The following is a 12,441-nucleotide window of genomic DNA, read 5'->3' on the forward strand; positions in this document are numbered from 1 at the left end:
ACCTAGTTCCTATATTCCTATATTGTTTCTCTCTGCTTTTTTTTGGACCTTAATATTCTATATTTCCTCAAAATCTCACTTCTCAAGGGAAGTAATATCCATTCATGAAATCCAGAGGCTCATACTAATTTATGTTGGTGACGTGTCCTGTTATTATTGGATCCTGACTTCAACAGGTTCAACGTTGACTATAGAGGACCCAACCCAACCCGGTCTCTCACCCTCACTCTATTCCTCCTCTTCTGTTTCCCTCCCTCTCTCTCCTTGGCGCAAAGAGACTAGAAGTAGGTGAAAAGCAAAGCACAATTTCAGATTTTCGCATTTCCGTGACAACCACTATAGCTCCCTTTACCTAATCTAATAGAAAAGTGAGAGAGTTTCACCGGAAAAAGTGAGACAAGAGAAAATAGAGATACCCTTCATTTCCGGTGGAGAAGAATTTGTCTCGTGGGGTTTCTGTGGATAGTTCATTCGTTCAATTTTTTTGTCTTTGGAGTAAATGACATCTGGGGAACTGGTTGGGAGGTTGAAGTGACGGATGAATCCCATGTTCGCATCTCAGTCGAAGGTTTGAAAGTCTGGAAATTTGAAGTCAAATCTCTCTGATTTGTCTTTGTCGCTGTTGGAGTCGGAGCTCACTCGCGGATTTGAAATGCTGATAATTTGGATGATGGTTATGGTCGGATTCAGACTCAGTCACAATGAAGTTGATTCTTCTGTGATACCCTGTGGAAATGTCGGCCTCTTCGGCTTCTTTTGAGCGGCCGCGACCTGCCGCTTCCAACACGGTATGTTTCTTCTTGGTATGAAGGATATATACCAGCTGGGAAGGAGTTTTCTTTATGGATTTTAATTAGAGTTGAATCACATGCCGGAACGGTTGCGATTTTAAAGTGAACGTATTTGATTATATAGCGTTTATGTGCCTTCAAAACGTAGTCACAGAAGACAATATTCAAGAAAGTTAAGTAAGGCCTTGCTGAGTTTTCGTTGCGTTTAACTGTTGAATTTGACGAGGAATTCTGTGCAAGATGTATTTACCCCTTAGTGATTTCTGAAATTTCAAATTCTGGCGAGGGGTGGAAAAGAATTTTCCTTCTAGTGTACTTTTTAAATTTCCTATGAATACCTGTTTCCAAAAGTTTGGACCGTTTTCTTGGGGCCACTAGTCTTATTGCCTACATATATAAATGGTGATGGCTTTGAAAAGAGGGGTGTCTGTTAACAGATGAGAGCGTCCTTGATAGATGATGGTAACAAGTAAGTGCATTGGCATAAAAAGGAACTTCATGACTGAAGCAGTTGAATTTAGAGGAATTTTATTTGCAGTATTTGGAAAAAGAACTAAAGGGTGCTGCATGACCTAACTATAAGCTTGAATTGCAAAAAAGAATAATGTAGAGGGTAAAGTGAATCTATTCTACTGTCCTTTCTGTCACAGCCCATTGAGAAAGGACCTAGTCCAGTCAGTTGGACTGTGTTGATTTCCTTCATTGATGGTTAGTTAAATGATATATCATGGTAGATGATTGTCTTCTGGATTTTTATTGTGGGGTTTCTATTTATGCAGCGATCTTCTATTTGTGCATGGTTAAATATTTTATAACTTAATATGTGTCTATCCCTCATTCTCCCTCAGAGATGGTTTGATATTTTGAAGTTAGAACTTGGTCATCTTGTTTTCTTTATTCATCCTTTTTCAATTTTATTTTGGCCAAAACATCATTTAGAGAACTAATTATATATCCATAGATCCATTATTTATCTGTATACTTATACCCACTTAAGCATTATACTTTTGTTTTTAAGTTTTACTATTCACTATTATAACTCCATTTTCTTGTTTATCTGAAATTGTATTGGTATTCATTGAATATTTTAGTTTTTACTGTTTGATTGTTTTGTTCTCTAGTTTTCATATTCTTCTGGACAATTTGTAGTCCATGGCCATTGATACTTTAGTCTATGGCATTAGGTCATTTAGAGTGAGACTGGCTTAAATTGGAACGGGTAGGATACTAACCTGACCATCAATGCTACTAATGCGCTCTATGGAGATTTATATCTCAAGGGTTTGTCTTTTTCAGAAATATCTATTAGGGTGAGTGATAGCCTTCTTATTAGATTTTGGGAGAGTAGTTGGGCGGGAAATGTTCGTTTTTTTTATGCCTTTTTGAGACTATCAAATTTCATCTTTGCGTAATTCTTTTGTACAAAAACTTTGGTCTTTTCAGGATTCCTCCCTCTGGTTCTTTATACAAGTCACTTTCCAGAAGAGTTTTATGGTCCAAAATGTAAATCATTTTGAAATAGTTTCTGGAGCATTAGTTGCTTTATTCCAAAAATGCCCTCAATCTATTTCTTTGTTTTGGTGAGGTATTGAAAAGTGATTTATATAAGGGAAAATCGAAAGTCCCGTTGAGGAACTTAATTATCAATAGGTCCCATTCTGTGCAAAATGTCACAGGATGACATGTAAATAACACTATAACACATGTTGACATGTAAAGGGGACCTATTAGTAATTAAATTCCTTACATGTGGCTTCTATGTGATTTTCTGTTTAAATTAAGGACCAGAGGGAATATTCTCTTTTGTTGAACTTTCATTTTAATAGGGATTCATTAGGTTGAGTATAGAATGATAATCCTTTTGCTTCCTTTTGAGACCATCTTTTCTTTCACTCTGGGTGAGAGTTTGGAATAATGATCTTTGCAGCGTGTAGTAAGCAAACCTTACATTATCTATTGTATGCACTCTTGTGCTAGGGAAAGATTTAACAAGGCAATTTGGAAATCAAAAGCTCCTTCAAAGGTCAAGCTGTTTATCTGGACACTGTAGATTAGCACTTTTGACTTTCTGCTGATCAGAGGCCTCATACAGCTTCTTCTCTTGTTCTTTTTTATCATATAATTTACCATCCTATTATGAAACTTTTGCTTGTTTATTTATCCAAAAAGAGGTAAATAAGCCATGTTGTTCTTTAATATTGATAATTTTGAGTTTATTTTTTTCCATCTTACTTTTGTGTTGTCTTTCTTCTGCTGGATGATAATGGCATTTTTATTCTCCAAATTTGGTGCTACTTTTCAAGATAAAGCTGGTGGAAATTCTTAAAATATTTCCATCACAAGTAATAGCTGCTTGATTTTAAATGCGTTTTAGTTAGAAGTGATCAAGTGGATTTGTTTGGCTTTCTAACATTTTGGTGATTTGTGACAGGTTTTTAAAAGTGGCCCACTTTTCATATCTTCTAAAGGTTGGTTATTCTACAGATTTTCCTCGCTTACTTTCCTTTCTCTCTTATAAGGACAAAGGGGTTATTTTCTGAGGTGGCTCTTCTGTTCTTAATGTTTTTTTATTAGACTACATATCCAAATGTATTGAATCATACAAATATTTATCTTGTTGTACTGTTCTGAATTTTTGTAGGAATAGGCTGGAAGTCTTGGAAGAAGCGTTGGTTCATACTTACACGGACATCATTGGTTTTTTTCAAAAACGACCCTGTTAGTGTCACATAAATGGCTAAGTCGTTTCAAGTTATTTGATTGTCTCAACATGGATTTTGTTTTTCTCGTGTCAAATTATTCTTTTCTTTCTGTATGCTTCTGCTCTAAAATAAGCAGATATTTGGGTATGTACAATGAACTTGCACATGAAAAGTAAGGTGCGATTGCCTAAACCATGCCCACCTATCAACATCAGAATATGAATATGCATTGTGCAATTTATTTTTGGTAAATGACATTTCATTTAGTTAATAGTTGTTATCATAAGGTCGGAGTGGCTGGATTGCTTTATGACAATCTTCAGTCTTCACTTGTGTGACTCCTTCCAACTGAAATATGGGAGTTACAACTTTGATGTTAGTATTTGTAATTGTTTTTATTTTAATTGATTATGCAGAGCGCGCTTCCTCAGAGAGGTGGTGAAGTTAATCTAACACTGGGTGGTATTGACTTAAACAATTCAGGGAGGTACGTAAGATAATTAACATATTTTTTATTTAACATTATGGTTATCTGTTTTCTAATAATAACTTGAGTTATACATCTTCCAGTGTTGTTGTTAGAGAAGATAAAAAGCTTCTCACAGTACTGTTTCCGGATGGACGTGATGGTCGAGCATTCACTCTTAAGGTGCTCTATTTACAATAAAATTTTTAAGTGACAAAATGAGCTTCAATTATAATTATTTGTGATATGTAATAGCCATTTTAAAATTGTCTTTTTATATAAATTTCTCCACCATTCTCTTGTCAAACATCAGGCTGAGACATCAGAAGACTTGTATGAATGGAAGACAGCACTTGAGGAAGCTCTTGCTCAAGCACCAAGTGCTGCTCTTGTCATGGGACAAAATGGGATCTTTCGTAGTGATGCGAGTGATTCTGTTGAAGGGTCTTTCCATCAATGTTTGTTCTAATTCTTCATTACATTTTTTTCTTTTTTTTAAAGTAATAACTGATTTCTATAATCATGTTGGTTGTTCTTCCCTGTGTTTTTCTTTGTTGGTTTTGATTGTTTTTTTTTTTTTATACTATTTTATTTGTTGTTTTGTCAAGGTTGTTGTCATTCTTATTGTCACTTGAATTTATTGTGTGCCTTTAGGGAGAGATAAGCGTCCAGTTAAGTCATTGGTTGTTGGAAGACCAATTCTACTTGCACTTGAAGATATTGACGGTGGTCCATCCTTCCTTGAAAAAGCTCTTCAGTTTTTAGAGAAGCATGGTAAGTTATGATTTTAAAATAGGGCTTGATTGCCATAACCTTGTGGTGCAAATGCATTTCTTTTCACCTATTGTTCCCTGTGTAATCATTTGGAGATATGTATTTATCCCCTTCGTATGTGGTTTGTTTAAAAGCGAAAACTAATAGGGGAGCAGGTATATGTGTATGATTATGTGTAATTACTTGAGTGTTTTTTAGGGTTGGAGCTCTTATTAACTCCCCAAAAGGCAGCTATAATCCTCCCTTCTCTGTAATAGCTCTAGCCTATGCTCATTCAAGATTCATGGGTATTCAAGTAGTGAAGATTAGCTAAAGAAGGTCAAGCAGACTACTCAAGAGAAGTAGCTTGAAGATATCTGGTAGTTGTGTTATTGTGTTGTTGTGATTAGATGTAGCCAAGGAGTATGACGGGGAGAATGTCTAGGAGGCAGCTCAAGGGAAGCAAGTCAAGAATTCTGAGAGCTATGTGTACAAAGGATGTCAGTAGATGAATTATTAGTTGCTGTGAAATTCTTGAAGTACAGTGCAATGTCTAAATGTCCTAGTGTAGATATTATTCAACTATTAAATTGGATGAGGTGTCTAGGTGTCCTAATGTAGATAGATTTATTGCTAGAGAATATTCATGTAATTAAAGAAATTATTTACAATGAGTATAGAATCATTACATAGGCAGATTTGTAGGGATTTTCCAATGTATGTATTTATTAGTATTAATTGTGCTGGAGCCTCTTATTATTATAAATACGCTCACTGTGATCTACAAGAAATCATCACTTCATTTCACATGGCATTGGAGCGTCTGATTAATAATGAGAGCCTCAATTTTCATTTGCGCATTTCCATTTTTTTTTTCTGCCGCGCTTTTTCCAGGGAGAGTTTTTTCGGAGAGGGTTAATTTTCAAGTTTATCATTGTTTGGAGTCTGAGAGTTTGCTAGGAGTAGGAGTCTTAATTATGTGTGTTGTTCATTGTAAGTTTATGTTCTAGTTGATCTCTATCTTTTTATTACCATAGGTAAAGAGGAGAGGGGCTGCCATAATGTGTCTGAGAGTTGTGCGTGTGTGCAAACATCTTCATTTGCCAATTACCATATTTCCAGTTTTATGTTATCAACTTAAATTTACGCTAATGTTATGCTTGATAAACAGAAGAAAACATAAACTAAGTAGCTTCCTGTGCGTTATGGGATGAGTTTGACATTTTAAGACATTCTTTTGATATTAGTGGAATTCTACTGGGAGGAGAAAATAAGGTGTTAACCCTAGGAAAGCTACAATAATAGACATTTTTATTTGGAAAAAAAAAAGGATGTCAAAATAATAGAGCACGCAAGATATCAAGTTTCTCTGCATGTCTAACAAGGAGATTCAATGAAAGAAGTCATGAGTTTAACTTTAAATTATTTTAGTCAATGCTTGCATTGATAGTTAAGACAGAAGTCAAGGCTTTTTTTATGTCAGCAACATAATAACAGTTTGCAATCTGTAATTCAAGGTAAAAATTCATCAGTTAGTTCAGCTTTTAGTCATTATTTCAGGTCTCTTGATTAAAAAAAAAATAAAATTTAACCACTGGTTATTAAGAAACTTGAGTTTGTCAACCATTTTTTTTTTAAATTGCACGAGTTGTCTGCACAATATGAGGTTTGTTGGCTAGAAAGTAGAAACTATATTGTTTTACAATAATTTGTTCAGATTTGTGTTGACAGAATTGAGTTGGGCTTTCTTGAATGGGGTTGTGAAACGCAGTTCTTAATTTTGTTGTTGGTCTACATCTAAATCCTTACAGTTGTGCCTCAGCTTATAACTTTGAATTGTTTATCATTTGATTTGCTTTAAGTTTTAAATGCCTTTCACTTTGTGTTGCTAAGCATATTGGAAATACATCCAATTGTACAATGGAGGGCAAAAGAATTATAATGCATGGAACGTGTTATACTTATTCTTTAGTTAAGAGGTTTTGTTCATTTTATCATGTCTTTTTGCAGGAACTAAAGTTGAAGGAATTTTGCGGCAATCTGCAGATGTTGAGGAGGTAGATCGGAGAGTTCAAGAATATGAGCAAGGGTACTAATAATGGTTCACTGCCTGTTGATCCTGTTGGTGTATGTATAGCCAAATCAGAATCACCATTTGAGGTTTTTTCCGTGGTTCAACCTTGTTGCAGATGAAAGACCAGCAAAATGCTATTCGACCTTAGATTCTTAGTTATTTTTATTTTTCTTTTCTTTTCAAGCATGGATTCCAAATTCCTTATTTTTACTCATTTTTTCAGGCAAGAATGAATTTTCTTCTGATGAGGATGCTCATGTTATTGGTGACTGTGTTAAGGTATTTATATTTTGTTGATTTTATTAGCTTAAGTAAATGTAATCTGAACCAAATTGTGTGTGAACATACTATAGCATTGAGGAGAAAAATCTCTTTTGCTGATTGAATTTTTATCCAGTTTAAGTACATGAATGCAGAACCAAATTATTTGTTGAACACACTGTAGCATACTATGTAATATTCTACATGTGCTGTAGGATTGCCTGTGAATGTTATGTAAGCTACAATCCCTCAACCATGAAAATTGAATTTAGTAGGGTCAATTTTTTGTATAGGAGATTTTAAGTTTGTGAGGACTTCTTTTTCTTTCCCTTTTTAAATGAAAGAAGAAATTTAATTAGAGTCAAAGAAGATTACAAAGCCTAAGATATTTATCTCAAGCACCACAGAAGGGCATGTGACAGAAACTGTAAAAGCAAGAGCAGACAATGACATCAATATAAAAATTAGTGTTGTGTGCCCTAAGGTTCCAAAAAACTTCTTGAAGTAGCATATAGTAGACCATAAAGAACTGCTAAACAACTGGAATTTATTTAGTAAGTCTTAATTGCTGAATGTACGATTTTCCTCAGCTGTTTTTTCCTTACCCTTTCCCCTGTCCAAACACTTAATAAGTTCATTAACTACGTGAACTATTCAGATATTTGGCCTATTGCTTCTCAATTAGTTTTCGGTCCTTACTAACTTGAGGCTGTAGATCAATCGTGCATCATTTCATTAACTTTGAGGGTTAATGAATTTAATCAGGAAATAGTTAGTATTTTTTTATTCAACTGATAAAATATGAATCCTGGACTATGAAAAAAGTCTGTTTTTTAAGCATTTTGTATCGTAACTTTCTTGCTTTATTCACAGCATGTATTAAGGGAGCTACCTTCATCTCCAGTTCCAGCATCATGCTGCACTGCTTTGTTAGAGGCTTATAGTAAGTTTTGTTTTGTGCTTCATTTCTTTTCTTGCCATGCTTTTAACAATAGATGCCATGTGTTCTTCTAAAATCCTGAATGCTTGTATGAAACTTGAATTGAGAAAGGATTTTTAATACATTAAAAAATGTGATGCTAGAAATATATGGAAAAACCTAGTTAGAATTGTCATTATCCTCATTTTAAAACTCAGGATTTAATTTATTTTGAATTTCAAATTAGGATAGAATTTATCTTTTATTTATGTTTTAGGATTATATTAGGTTTAGATTATTGTCATTAAATAGCTAGTATGAGTTACATTGCATGGAGTCTAAAAAATGAATCACACTGTTCATGGCTCATGAACAGTAGTTGTTAGAGTTTTTTGTATTATATATAGATATAGATAATAGATTATATTGGGCTTCATAAATAGTGCTAAGGTTATTTTGATGTTAGACTTTCTTGTGACCTGAATAAAGATTGAGAATTTTGTCATTATTATACCTTTCCCTCAACACTGTATCGTCCCCTAAATTTCTATCATCCTCCGAATCTTTCTCCATTTTCTCCTTCCCATTCCTTCACTGTTTTGCATCAAAATTTTTATTATTTTTCTCATTTTTTGTTGTACTGGATAGTTTTACATTTTGAATATTGTTTCTCTTTCATGTCAAGAATGCTTGAAAATTTGAATGGATCATCCAATTTTGTTGATAATTGCTGATCAATGCATTAGGTCTTATGTTCGAATTTGTATACAAGTATTTCAAATTTGTTTATTGAATTCATGATATAATACATATGAGAAGATGCAGATACTTCTGATCTAGTGAGAAAATGCCACATGGTGACATGCAATGTTGTTTGTTGCAAATCTAGAAGCACTGAATTATGCTGTGTTTGGAATGCAAATGATTTTGTGAAAAACCAGATCTTAAACTCAGAATATATGCATTGTAAGTTCAATAAGTGGCAAGTTAGAAATGATCTGGAGGTAAAAATTGGGGATTCATTCATACCACAAGTGACAAAGTTCAGCTATCTAGGATCAATCATACAAATTGATAGGGATGTCATACATAGAATACAAGCTGGATGGTTAAAATGGAGAAGGGTATTGGGGTTCTTTGTGATCAGAAGATACTAAATAAATTAAAAGAGAAGTTTTGTTGAACGGCTATAAGACTAGCAAAGCAATGTTATATGATAGTGATGTTAGGCAGTAAAGGGACATGAATAGGAGGTATGAGGGGACTCTCCTATTAGTATGAATAGGAGGTATGTAGAATGTGTTCTGTTGGTTGAATAATACCACCTTTACATTTTACATGTAACACTAATGATGTTCTGTACTTTTTTACTTGGCAAGAAATTGATAGGAGGGAAGCTAGGATCAGCGCGATGCGCTCTGCTATACTGGAAACCTTTCCAGAGCCTAATCGACGTTTATTACAGAGGTAACCCTCGCTTTGTGGCTCCCCTCTAGACTCTGATTGATGATATGTTCCGCAAATATCCATGTGCATGATGTCATTCTATTGTGTGCCAAATTTGTAATTCCATCTGAGAGATTATTATTTTAGGTTTTGGAAATTTTCAGAAGAATACTGTCTTGAATTTATAAGCTTATATTGATATTGATTAAAGACAATGGTAGAATTGTTAAAACAACTGGATCTGAGGAGAAAGCTTCTTAATTTTTCTCTGGAGGTCAATCATTATTCCATTGTGAGTGTAAAGAGTATTATTCATTCATTAGATGCTCATTACATTAACACCTCCTCCTATTTATACTAACTAATAGGAGCTTCCTAAGTCCTAACCAACAGTCATTCCTAGTAAATCACTGATTTTCATGTAACGTGTCATTTATAAGAAATGAACTAGAAATACTACTTGTTGGTTATTCATTGTGATGTCCCTTGAGAGATAAAATAATTGTTGTTTATTAAAATATTTAAATGTTAATAATGACATGTCTTGGAATGTAATAAATGTTGATATCTCTACCTATGCAGAATTCTGAAGATGATGCATAAAATTGCTTCTTATTCTCTTGAGAACCGAATGACTCCATCTGCTATTGCTGCTTGCATGGCACCATTGCTCTTAAGACCTTTACTAGCTGGAGAATGTGAACTGGAGGATGAATTTGATACTAGTGGTGATAGTTCAGCTCAGCTTCTTGCAGCTGCTAATGCTGCTAATAATGCTCAAGCAATCATTACGACTTTGTTGGAAGAGTATGATAGTATTTTTTATGTAAGATACTCTCAGTCAACCTTTTATTGCTTGTTAAAAAGAAATGGTGATTGATAGCCTTAGGGTTTGTTTATCTTCAATACTAGCGTGTGACTGCGTGTTGTTATTGCATTTTTAAGATCAGATCGTAATTTGAATTGATAAAATTTAAATTTGCTAACCTAGTGCCTGTTTAATATATATATATATATATATTTTCCAATTTGAATCAGGCGCTTAGCTTCTTGCTGTTGTTTCAGGATGAAATTATACAGAGATGCTCCATTTCGGCAGACTCTAGGGTTGAAAACAGTGAGACTGAGGATTCCACTGACGAAATAATGTCGATGTGAAAGACAATGGTTACCATGATGCAGAGAATGAAGTTGATCAAGAGACAGATGATGATGCTGTTCGTGTGCAAAGTGGGAAAATGAGTGAAAGTAGTGGTTATGCTGGCAGTGATCTGTACGATTACAAGGTTCTCTCTCATTTAGTCCCCCTATTTATTATCACTATTTTCCTTCGAACTCATTCTTCTTAAATAAAGTACAAAAGAGGGGAATAATATTTAAAGAATTTCAAGCTTCCATTTTTTTCCTGGTCATGATTCAAATTAAATGCTTTGATTAGTATTTTTAATCAAGATGAAATGACTGAGGTGTGGAGAATAATCATACCGTAATCATCAGCCTTCTCTTTTTATCAGCAGGTATTTGGTGGTGACGATTCTGATGCTGGATCCTCCAATGGTTACCATGCTAAGGCTGAGATTGCAAATTCCAATGCTGATACTGATGCCAAACATTCTACAGATCCAAACAAGCAGAAGGGAAACGAAAATTCAGCTGATGAGAAGGATGCTACAAATATGTTGCCTGGCCCTGAGTCTTATCGTTCTATGGGTGAAATATTATCTTCAATGGATCCTGGTAATCACTTTTCTGTGCCTGGAAATGAACCAGTTCTGGGAAGCAAACTGGTAGATCTAGTAACACCAATGTCAGTTCTAAACGATCAGCATTCTGGGGAAGGAGCAATGTGAGTTATTTTTTGTTTTTTTGTTTTTTTTTGTTTCCCTGACCATCGCTGCTCTTAACAACTTACCAATATGGGCTGTGTGCACTGTCTTGCACTGTTCTTTAATTTCTATCATTTTTCATATTTCAGAAGGTAAATGTTGATCAAAGAGGAGTGTAGGGGAGCGAAGGTAGAGATGGTATAGCTCAAATATTTCAAAGTAACCAATCACCGTTTATGTCTTTAAATTGGATACATAATAACCTGTGTATCCACTTAATGCTACTAGGATAATAAATCTTAACATGATTATCAGGTGTTCCTAATCTTCACAGGAAACTTTAATAAACCAAAGCCTCAAATAATAATTCCTTAACTCATTACAGATTGAACACAACTCCCTGTTCATGTTACCCCTTTTTCTAAGCAAAACGAGGAAATTTTTCCAGGAGTTCAAACAACATGCAGTTGTATAGGAATGTCATCCTCAAACAAAAAACACTATAGGAACATAAAAAACACATTAATGAAATAAAGCCTCTGATTTGCACTGCATTCTTGACATGGTGAACCCCTTAAAAAGGTTGTGAATTTTTAGACTGTTAAGGATCCAAAAGGATGGAATATAAATGCACTGCAAATTTGATAAGAGAGTAGGTAGCAATAATTTGGAGGCTAAAATTAGGGATCAGATCATACCACAAGTGGCAAGTTTAGATATTTGGAGCAATTATACAAAAATGATGGTGAAATTGATGGGGATGTTGCACATAGCATACAAGCAAGGTGATTCAAATGGAGAAAGGCTACAGGAACTATTTATGACTGAGAAGTATCTAAAAAGCTTAAAGGAAGTTTTATCCAACTGTTTATAACTCGTTATGTGATGTGTTAGAGTGACAAGAACATAAAGTTGGCGTAGTGGAGATGAAGATGTGAAATGGATGTGTAAGCATACAAGAAAAGATAAGATTCATAATGATTATATATGAGGAAGAGTTGTTGTGGCATATATTAAGGATAAAAGGTAGAAAATCATTTGAGATGGTTTAAACATGTACAAGGAAGGCCATAGGAGGTGCTGGTGAGGAGGGTGAATTAGATAGTTTTAAGTCTTGCAAAGAGGGGCATAAGAAGATCTAAGAGAATACTCAATGAAGATATTAAATGAGGCCTTTTGGTTACTTAACATATCCAAAGATTT

At 34.4% G+C, this 12,441-nt stretch overlaps 1 pseudogene; it reads left to right on the top strand.

Annotated features, from left to right (window-relative positions):
* Positions 1-230: 230 nt before the first annotated feature.
* LOC129298682 (rho GTPase-activating protein 7-like) lies at positions 231-11,181 on the top strand (annotated as a pseudogene).
* The last annotated feature ends 1,260 nt before the right edge of the window (positions 11,182-12,441 follow it).

The sequence above is a fragment of the Prosopis cineraria genome, unplaced genomic scaffold, assembly GCF_029017545.1.
Source record: "Prosopis cineraria cultivar Desert tree isolate PC_DT_omini unplaced genomic scaffold, ASM2901754v1 PC884, whole genome shotgun sequence".
Taxonomy (NCBI): Eukaryota; Viridiplantae; Streptophyta; class Magnoliopsida; order Fabales; family Fabaceae; genus Prosopis; species Prosopis cineraria.